The 10393-nt window shown below is 38.7% G+C and overlaps 1 long non-coding RNA gene across 6 annotated transcripts in view; it reads left to right on the top strand.

Moving 5' to 3' along the window:
* LOC137849256 (uncharacterized) overlaps window positions 1–10393 on the top strand; it is a 37778-nt gene that overhangs the window by 1928 nt on the left and 25457 nt on the right. Inside the window, exons 1-5 of one of the 6 annotated variants that reach the window (XR_011091831.1) lie at window positions 7–324; window positions 887–975; window positions 4282–4344; window positions 4889–5006; window positions 7628–7697. This is a non-coding gene — a long non-coding RNA (uncharacterized lncRNA). The other 5 variants (XR_011091829.1, XR_011091828.1, XR_011091830.1 and 2 more) reach the window with 5 other exon arrangements.

Genomic DNA, 10393 nt, shown 5'->3' with positions numbered 1-10393 from the left:
CCTACCTCGCCCTACCGGCGGAGCCTGTTTTGGGTCCTGGCAGCTACATAGAGACGCGTGTCCTCCGATGTATCTTCGCATACCGAGCCGGTAGCAAAGTCACTTACAACTCAAAATAGAGACAAAACAAGCCTCTACGAATCGAGACAGAATAAGCCTTAAGGTGATGGCTTAACCCCTCGCTCTACTCTAAAAGAGTTAATGGGGTTGCATGTGTATCTGCCCAGACCGATCCAGTGGGAACACCACCCACGGCACCAGACACCCAGAGCGCTGCCCCCGGCTGCAACTGCGCATGCGCGGCCACCGCCCACGGCCATGAGGGTGTGTGTGGGGGGGGGGGTGGAGGCTCCCAGTGCGCATGCGCCTGGCAGCCCCGCTCGGTGCGCACGCAGAGGGCAGTGGGGCGGGGCGGGGCGGTTCCAGACCCATGGGTTGCGGGTTCGAGTCACGGGGCGGACACGTTTCTTCGCCGTGACACCCCGTTATTGCCATAACTAATACCGGGGCCCAAAGAGGCAGAAATACAGCTGCAGCCATCCCATCCGTGTGTGGTTAGGTAGCAATACCTGGGAACAAATCATGTCTAACCTGCGGTGTGATGTTGCTCACGGAGGCTGGTTTTCCATTATATGTTATCACGGTTACCTCTGTCTGCACCGGTTAACACGAAAACGCCCAGCAATGTTTCTCAGGCGCTCAAATTTTGCTCGAATTTTGCAAATTTTAGCTGACAGAGCTGCAGCTCGCGAACCGCTGCCTCTGGGGGGCGGCAGTGTTTTAGAAAACAGGAGATGAAACTGAAGTGTTTTTTGGTGGTGGTTCCTTCCCCCTCCGTCCTGCAAGATGGCATGGCAGAGAAATTATTTTCTGGTTTCTCATGTAGGTCCTCGTGTAGTCCTTCTTATAGGCTGCCTATATGGACTAGTCTATAAAGTATTTCTGCTAGAAACATGAGGAATATGTGACTGCAACGTGAGTATCCAAATGAGGTAACTCCATGCAAAAAAATGGGATGTTAACTCCCTGTATAATCAGCTAATTAAGAGGCTGTCTGTTTCAATATATGCATAATATAGTGGACAGTAAGGCTATCCAGAATTTAATTCTTGGCTCTTAAGGCATCTGGAAAGTTGAATTTGTGAAATCAGATCTTAAATTTCAGCATGAACAGACGAACAGTTCAAACAAACAAGCAAAAAACAAAATGTGATCTTAAAGTCAGAAGTTTAACCATGAAACTTCTCTAGAAGTCTGTACTGATGTAACTGTTAATAAGCACTGTAAAAAATACTGTTATTTTTGACTGGTCAGTATACTTCTAAGGACCTGGCTGACAAAATGAAGAATACACATAAGTACATTCAATTTTTTGTATTTTTAAGCATTATAGGTTTCACCCATTTTATATGCATGCATGTATATGTGTATGTACATGAATGATCATTGTGGTGTCAGAAAAAACTCAGTGTTTATAAAGTTTTTCTAATGAATAGCAGAATCCATGCCAAGTGTACAAATGCTGCACATTCTCTTCTGCAAGGAGTTTTATAAATCCCCAAAAGCTGTAGGTTAGTGTAAGGTTTGAACAGTGCAGTTCATATAGTGGGCTCTTTCATAGTAGTTTTAGGAAACTACTGTTCTCAAGATAGATATGAATGCTTAGCAGTTTTATTGCTTCTGGTGTTCTGTTTCAAATGAAAATTTGTAATAAACCTAAAGGGAATAGATTGTGGGAGCGTTAAAGTTTATAGTTTAGGTAATTGCTAAGGTGTCTGAATTAGTAAAAAAAAAAAAAAAAAAAAAAAAAAAAAGTAATTGCTGTATGTATAAAGAGCCCACAGTGGTGGCTCTATGTTACCTACATGTTTATATCTGGAATTTTAGATCAGCATTTGGCACTTGTCAAGGAAGTGTTTAGTCACTTCATAAGCCTTAGTTGGTGGTCAGACAGCTCCGTTTGCATTGGAGTTGAGGCTTGTCTGATACGTGTGAGGTCTAGCTGGGGTCTATTCCCCCATCGTAGCTGAAAACAGCCTCCAAAAGGCTGTAAAGCAGGGTAGTGGATATTTTTAGAGTGGATAACATGGGAACCTTTCAGCTTTAATTCAGTGATACAGAATATTTAACACTTAAGTCTTTCCTAAAATACTTACTAATTCAGCTTTTCAGATTCTTTTATTTGTTAAAAACTATAGGGCTTGCAAAGCACACCATTATTTTAATGCTCATGTTGAGCAGTATGTAAAGCTTAGTGCTCGTGCAGTACATTAGTGAGGTTTCTTTCCACACATGCAGGCTTCTCAGCTCTGCCTCATCGTGGTGGTACTGCTCTCAGTAGTAGGGATAAACATAAAGTCTGAAAGGTTGGCTCGTTTTCTAAGCTAGTTAAGTTTCTTATGTTTGGTGAGAGACTTCCAACAAGTTCTATACACAGTAGTGTGTTTTTTAGACATTAAACATTTAACATTAAAGGCAGGTAACAGCCCCTTCCTGCAGACTGAGTGGTGCTAACTTAAGGTGTGTGGCAGTCAGAGGTGGGTACAAGTTGATGCCATGTGGTAAAATTGTATACATGTATATGCCATTGGCAGTTCTTCTGACTGGTTACTAAGGTTCTGTAAGCCAAATTCTATAATCATCAATCATCTGTTGTTTGCATATGTCTTAAGGAGGGCAGTCATTTTTCTTTGTCATTGTGATAACTGCTTAGTTTTCAAAAAAGGAAGGAAAGACAGAGAGCTTTATTATTATTATTATTATTATTATTATTTGAATTTGAATTGCTGTCCAGCCAGAGACATGGGTGCAGAGGGAGTTTGTCTGTCAGATGCCATTTAGAGAGCTCTGGTACATAAATTAGAGTGGAGAGATCAGAATGAGCCTCGATACTACTTCATTTATTTGATCACAGTGTGGGGAGAATTGAGACTTTGAAGCCAGTTTCTATGTGTTCAGATGGAGAATAAAACCATGAGAAGAAAAAGAGTAGAGCTCTCTCCTGGGCATAGAAAACTGGCAGGCTGTGACAAAGCGAGAGCTCTCAAAACCTTCCTATCAAACCTCAAACTTGGACCTGTCATTTTCTGGATGGCCAGTTTCCTGCCAGCCCACCTATTAGGTCATTAGAGATTGGAGGTATGTCCCTTCTAGGCCCTGGGTAGACTACCAGAGGGGCAGTGTCTAGCATCAAATGAACCTAGCTGCTCATTTTTGAAGCAGTAAGGACCTAGTGTCAGAAACTGGTTTTGTTATTTGAGCCAGGTTCTACTGACTGCATATGATTGACTCCAAGCCTGGACAGATATTCTCTCCACTTGAATACGTCTTTTACCAGAGCATAACAATCAATTAACAATCAATTAACAATCGCCCTCATCGCAGTCTACAACTTCCTAGTAAGGGGGTGTCGAGAGGCAGGAGACCTTTTCTCCATTAACACCAGCGACAGGACCCACGGGAACGGGGTTAAGCTGAGGCAGGGGAAGTTTAGGCTTGACATCAGGAGGGGGTTCTTCACAGAGAGGGTGGTTGCACACTGGAACAGGCTCCCCAGGGAAGTGGTCACTGCACCGAGCCTGATTGAATTTAAGAAGAGATTGGACTGTGCACTTAGTCACATGCTCTGAACTTTTGGGTAGACCTGTGCGGTGTCAAGAGTTGGACTTGATGATCCTTAAGGGTCCCTTCCAACTCAGGATATTCTATGATTCTATGATTCTATGAATTTACGCTGACATACTTCTCAATTTTTATGTTTTTCCACCTGTAGATTGCATCTCACTGTAGGTTGCATTTTAGTCTCCTAATTTATTCCCTGATTTTTATTTTTGTACCACCTCATTAGTGAATGTAGAAGAAAATGCATAGTAGCTGGGCTGCATCCGGAAGTGCAAACCAAAGTGCTATAGATAGCATGAATGTAGGAAAAACACACTTTATTGTCTTAATGAAGAAAAATAAGCTTTAAACTGACTTTAAATATGTCATAAGACTTCATGGTATTAGAAAACATGCTAAAACAGGCTGAAAAAACTATTATGAATCTCTCGTTTTCAATACATTCTTAGACCAAATCCTTTGAGATTCAGAGCTATTGTCCTCACTTTAATGTGACCTTCTTTAATGCAACCTTATAATACCTTGAATATACATCTCTATGAGCCTGTGATAATATTAAACAATCATAAAGTCAATTGTTTTATAACTATTACATTATGGATTCTTTGTGTTTGTGGTACACTGAAAATTTGTTCATTGATCTTTTGCTTAATTCTACAGATACTTTTCTTACTACAGCCTGCATACAGAATGTTCTCTAAATGAGCACAGAATGTGCTTCAGGTAATTTAAAGGCTTCCTGGCTATCTTAAAAATTATATTGATTTTCACCTTGAATATTCACCTGTCCTTTATTTTTAGAGATATACAGGGAATGTGGGAGGGGAAGTGCGCCTTTTCCCCTTTTTTTTTTTGTCACTCAGCACAAGGACAGTTATTGCCCAGCAATAACAGTATGTTCCATTTAGAGTCCAAAGCACTAATATCATTACTTTTTCTCTAGCTTTGATGTAAAAAAGATCCTGATTGTGGTTACAGAATCATAATCCTTCAGTATTTATTTTGAGGAGCTGTGAAGCCAACTTGTAACTGCCTTTGTATTCTACAGCTTTTTGTTTACAGCCTTTCTTCCTCTCTTTTTTCAATCTTATTTTTAGAAAAAATATAATAATGTTGCTGATAAGAGAAATGTAGCAGTCTTTCAGGCAAGTAAGAATAACCAGTATTAAACAAAAGGTAGAAAATCAGAAAACTATTGGCTAAAAGCTGCTATCTTGAAATGAGACTTGTTTGTTTTCAATAAGTAATTTTCTTATTTGTCTTCAAGAATGAAAGATTCTCAGTGAAAGCTAGTAGTTAAAATTAATATCCACTTGATGTGAAAATGGAACAAACATCAGAAGGACCAAGCATTTTGCTTGGCTAAAGAAACTGCAGTTCTCAAGGTAGGATAATAATTCTAAGTGAAAAATTTTCATTTTTAAATACTTTTAATATTTCACTTTTAGAATTTGCATTTGCTTTCAAAAAGCAAATGTGGTTGGATTAGAAGGGTGTAAACTTGTACGTTCTAGTTTATTTTTGAAAGTGTTAACTTATGATTTTTTTATTTTTATTTTTTAACAGAGGAGGAATTTATCTACATTGGGAATTTGTTAATAGATAATTGATGTATACAATGGATATGCATATACCATTTGGATTTTTTTTCTACTGTAGCTTCACGCAATTTTTGGCATTGTAATCTTTCAAGATGTCAATGCTTCTTTATACATTTCATGCGCTTATATGTAAAGTATGTTTAAATAAGCCACTGTTTTCAGTAGATCCTGCTTTTTCAGTGAAACTCTCGTTTTGAATATTGTGGTTGTCAGAATTCTGAAGCAGCAATGCAATAAAAGAAGTTGTATAAGATCTTTTATATACAGAAACCTAGATGTACACTTTGCATATATGTACAAGTGCTTTTCTCTGGTTACAGTGTTTGCAGTCTAGTGCTAGTAATCTTTACTATGAAAGGACTTTCTATTTTTAATCCTTTAGATAATTTTTCTTTATAAAGAAATATAATTAAAAGTGACTTTATTGCAAACAGTTTTGAAGTGCTGAAATTACACATGCTGCCTATTTTTCAAAGCCTGTTACTGCTAATGAGTTTTTTATCATTATTCTGCAAAGAATGGTGATGTTATGAATTGGTATGTTATATTGTCAACAAGCATTGTTTTTGAAGAAAAGGTTTGAAGATATTCAAAACTATCACTGTTGCAACAAATCTATTGCTTTCTTTTAAATAGTTGCGCCATCCATTACAGTCCTTTGAATTCTGACAGTAATTCAGGCAAACAGGAGGAACCAAAGACCAGATGATGCTTGTGTAGCAGGCATTTTTCTGTTCATTGCCAAGTGCACAGTTCACTGTTCGGTCACCTGTGTCGGCTGGTTTAGTGCCTTTAATGCAGTTCTCTGCATGCTCCCTATTCTATAAAGCTTACTTGGGGACTTCAGACATTGCCTGTCTTATTATTCCCTAAGGAAGGGTAAGGCCTTTACTGTCCAGCTGGAAGGATCACTAATTAGAGCCCTTGCTTTGGCACAGAGTGTGTCAAGCCTGCAAGCCTTCCTGCTGGGATCAATGGCATTCATGTTTGCTTTCATGAATGCACAATGGACAGGGATCTTGGCAAAGAACTGCCTATTTAGCTTGTGCTGAGAAGCTGAGTCTTCGCAACATTTTAAAGTAATTGTAGAGGTAGAAAGGGAGCTATAAGAATACACCCTTATTATTCTGCTCAAAAAAAAAAAAAAAAAAAAAGAAGAAAAGTATTCTCTCTAACAAGAATCCAATCCGCAGTCAAAACCCAGCATATATTTTTGCCCACGTAATGCTCGTAAAGAAATTTAGAGTCATTACTCCTCTATGCTTGCAACTTTCTGAGAATTTAGGATACATTTATATTTTAACCATCTATAAAAATTTAAAACTTACCTTGCAGTAAATGCAAACTCTGTAAGCAATATGATTAATTCATACTATGTGTGAGGTGTTGCCATTAATAAATAATGGTTATTGGCAGGGCAAATGCTTCATTTAATTCTTTCTTTTTTTCCTCTTTCCCTTTAGAGACAGGTATGTTTCTGCAAAGGGGGTAAGATTTTTAAAATGAGCTTGTTTTGGCATGTATTTTTCATGGAAATACAGACCTGGGTCTGTATTCTGGAGTGTCTCTTCAGGGGTCACCCAAATACACCATGAATATTATTTACCAGTAAAACAGCTTGACCGTGGCAACTGCCAGGTGCCCACCTAGCCTCCTCCAGCCTCCCACACCCTGTCCTTGACAGGGCAGGGTGGAAAAGCTCCTAACCTGTGATAAGAACATGTAAATCACCAGTTACCATCATGGCCAAAAAACCCTTGACTAGGGGAAATTTATTATAGTTTATTGTCAAGTAAAAATAGAGAAGCGTGGTGAGAAACAAAACAAAAACAGCTGCCCCTCACCTGCTCCTTCTTCCCAGCCTCAACTTCACTCCCAACTCTTCCACCTCAGCACCCTGAGCCCTGAATGGTGTGAGAGGCTGGCAGTGGAGGTTGTGGTCTCTTCGTAACAGGTAGCCTCTGTCACTCCTTCCTCCTAACAAGTTCCCCTTTCTCCCTGGCTGCCATTCTTCAAGAACGCTCCAGTGGGATGCAGTCCTCCAGCAGCAGACTGCTCAGGCATGGGCCCAACTTGGGCCACAGTTCTGCCAAAAAAACACCTGTGTGGGCTCTCCATGGGCAGCAGCATTTTTCAGAGCACAACCAACGTGGTCTGCAGGAGGACTGCTTCACTGTGGTCTTCTCCACAGTCTGGAGGGCAATCTCTGCCAAAACCTTGCCTCATAAACCCAACACAGTGTGGTAGATACTGGATGCCTTCACTTTATGTTCTTTTATCATTAGAAATAATGGATTTTTTAAAATAAACTTTAGAATAAAAATTTGAGCATGATGTTAATATAATAAAGTATGCTAGCCCCAGTAAATGAAATGTTATCTAATTGTATTTATTTGATTTCACAGTGGAGAAGATTTTAAAAATGACTAATCTAAAGATTAAGAAGAACAAAAGGCAGGCTGCAGCAGGGAAAAGGTAAAGTTGCTTTTGTACTTTGCAAGATGTGGTAAAGTATCAGCCTTTTAAGGCCAATAATAATTCAATTCTCTGATTAAAAAATGAAAGAGGTGAGAGGAAATATGTGAATGAAAGGATTATGGATAATGTTGAGTTCTGCTGTGCTTCTGTTTTTAAAAGGCAACCAAAGTGCAATATCTTGTTACATTTCATGTGTGCTGGAAATGAAACAATACATTCTGGGATAGCTCAAGTTTCATATGAGAGAGAGATTTTTAATTTTAATTTTTATTATTATTATATATTTTTTGAGATAAAGGGGCTACATGAAACATTGTCAGGTTGTCAGGACTTGCATTTTAAAACAGAAGTGCATCAAGATTCTGTTCTGGGTCTTCTATGTTTTCTCTGAACTGTGAAGCGATAGACTAAGCAGTTCTCTTAATGCAGTAAAATTTAGTTTTGCATTGCATTTTGCGGATGCAAATGTAGTACTTTAGCACTGGCAGGTAATTGGTGAAAGAGACAGCTGCTGTCTTTCTCCTAACTTTGCTCTCCAATTTAAAATGCACTAGGTGAGTGGGTGAGTCATTTTTTTTTAAATAATTACTAACTTTTGACTCTGTTTTTAAAACCTTAAATATTCTCTCCTGTCTTTGGTAAGATTGTGGTTTTATTGTTGATATTGCTGATCATAGGACACCTGTGCTATTGCTACTATATGTTTTTTCTCCACTGTGATGAAATTCTTGTTTGTACACGAAAGTAGCTTGTGAAGAGTTCCTCTTTCACTTGTGTGTGTGTTAGCTCGCTGTCAGATTTAACCCCCCCACCTTCCAAACCAGTAATTTGCCTTTCATGCCAAATGCTATGCGAAGTTACAGTGTTTGAGTGGTGATCACTCATGTGGGTAACATTGCCTGATTTTTCCTAATATGAGAAAATATCTGGATGCTATAATGCGCTGATTTTTAAAAGAGATACCAGAGAAGAGACCTTGTGCTCTGTATCTCTGTTGTGCTCTCATGCCATCATTGGGTGTGCACCCCTTCCCCTGTGTGCCCTCTGTTACGCCCTCTCTTCATTTTACCTCTGGCTCACTTGCTGTCTCTCATTGTCTTGGCTCTTGCCCTTTCAGTTGCTGTTCGGCAGTCTTCTGTATGCTCCTTTGTGTTCAGTCATGGGCACGTGCTCTCTTGCTCTGTCTTTCTCACACGTGCTTCTTCATGCTTAGTCTTGTGTGCTTGCCCAAGTCTTTTTCTTACACAGTCACATTGTCCCTCTTCATCTCTCATACCGTCTTGTGCTCTGGCTCACTCTACTTTATTGCTTCTTCCAAATTTCTCATTCACTTATACACTACGTACATCAGGTACAGAAGCATACACTACATCAGTTGTTTATTCTAAATAGTGGATATGTTGAACCCTTCTTTGTAACATGTTGCATGTTTTATGGCTAATCTGATGATCCATCAGTGAATGACAAACTGCTCCATTAATTGGATCATTAATATTAATCCAATATTAATGCTTGGTTTTGTTTACTTCCACTACTTTATTAATATTATTCTCATTTTGTTTCAGAAACTCCAAGTGGAAAATAAAAAAACAAGTATTAGAGAATTTAAGGTCTTTGGGATTTGCTAAATTCAGTTAAGAACTGATTTCATTATTAATTCCAATGTCCAATAAAAATTGAATCTCACTGGGCAGGGTTTAAAATTCTGGCAAGGGTATTATCCATACAACAGCCTAGTCTGTCAGTGGCTAAGCATGTTGCAGTGGAAAAACTGAAGTCATAGCTTCAGGTAGTACTGTAGTCCAGCAGAAGGAATTTAAAAAAAAATAAAAATTAGGACTGTAGGCCTACTGCTAGCTAATATTTATCTACCCTAGCCTTGGTTAAATGATGCAAACACTAAGCAAATGTTTTCAGTAATATGGTCTATCAGAATTCATTGGAACTTAGAACTGAAACGTAATTAAAGTCAAATATAAATTATTGAGAGCAAATAGTTTCAGGTTAAGGAGTTGAACAAAGATAAGTTAGTAACTACTTTCCTCCATGAGAAGGGATGATGTATGAAGAAATTACATATTTCCATTAACTTTTTGTGTGTTGCCTGCAGTCTGCTTTGGAGAACATACCAGTTCCTCAACCTGAACTTATATATCAAATTCCAGGTGTCAAACCAACAAGTAGATGTGTCAAAATGTTTGATTCCTGGGTTCTCAGTTAGAGGTTCTGAACCCTCTACAAATTAAAATGGGCAGAAATAAATGGGTCATCTTGAAGTTGGGGACTAATAATGATGGAGAAGAAAAAGAAATTTAAGTAAGCAGAAAATGTGACAAAAAGAAGTGGCTATCTCTGAGAGAAAAACAAAACAAAACAAACAAAAAAAAAACAGGAATCTGTAGGTGCTGCTAAAAGACTTCATGTAGACCTTCACTCAGCTTGATGCAGAAAGTGGGCTTGTCCTACACATGTATGGAAGACTGGTGACACTGACTGTGTAGCTTTGTGTCAAGGAAGCTGCAGCATAGTCCTGACTGTACGTGATCGTCTCTAGCACAGAACACAATTATCAGATTCAGTTCAAAGAGAAATTCCAGACTTTGGTCAAACATACATTGAAGGTCAGCTTATGATTTTTTAATTATGTATTTTGTTTCCTAGAGATCATTATCATTATAGATGAAATGGCAAAA

This window comes from Anas acuta, unplaced genomic scaffold, assembly GCF_963932015.1.
Source record: "Anas acuta unplaced genomic scaffold, bAnaAcu1.1 SCAFFOLD_123, whole genome shotgun sequence".
Classification (NCBI taxonomy): domain Eukaryota; kingdom Metazoa; phylum Chordata; class Aves; order Anseriformes; family Anatidae; genus Anas; species Anas acuta.
This window is presented reverse-complemented; position numbering and strand designations above follow the sequence as displayed.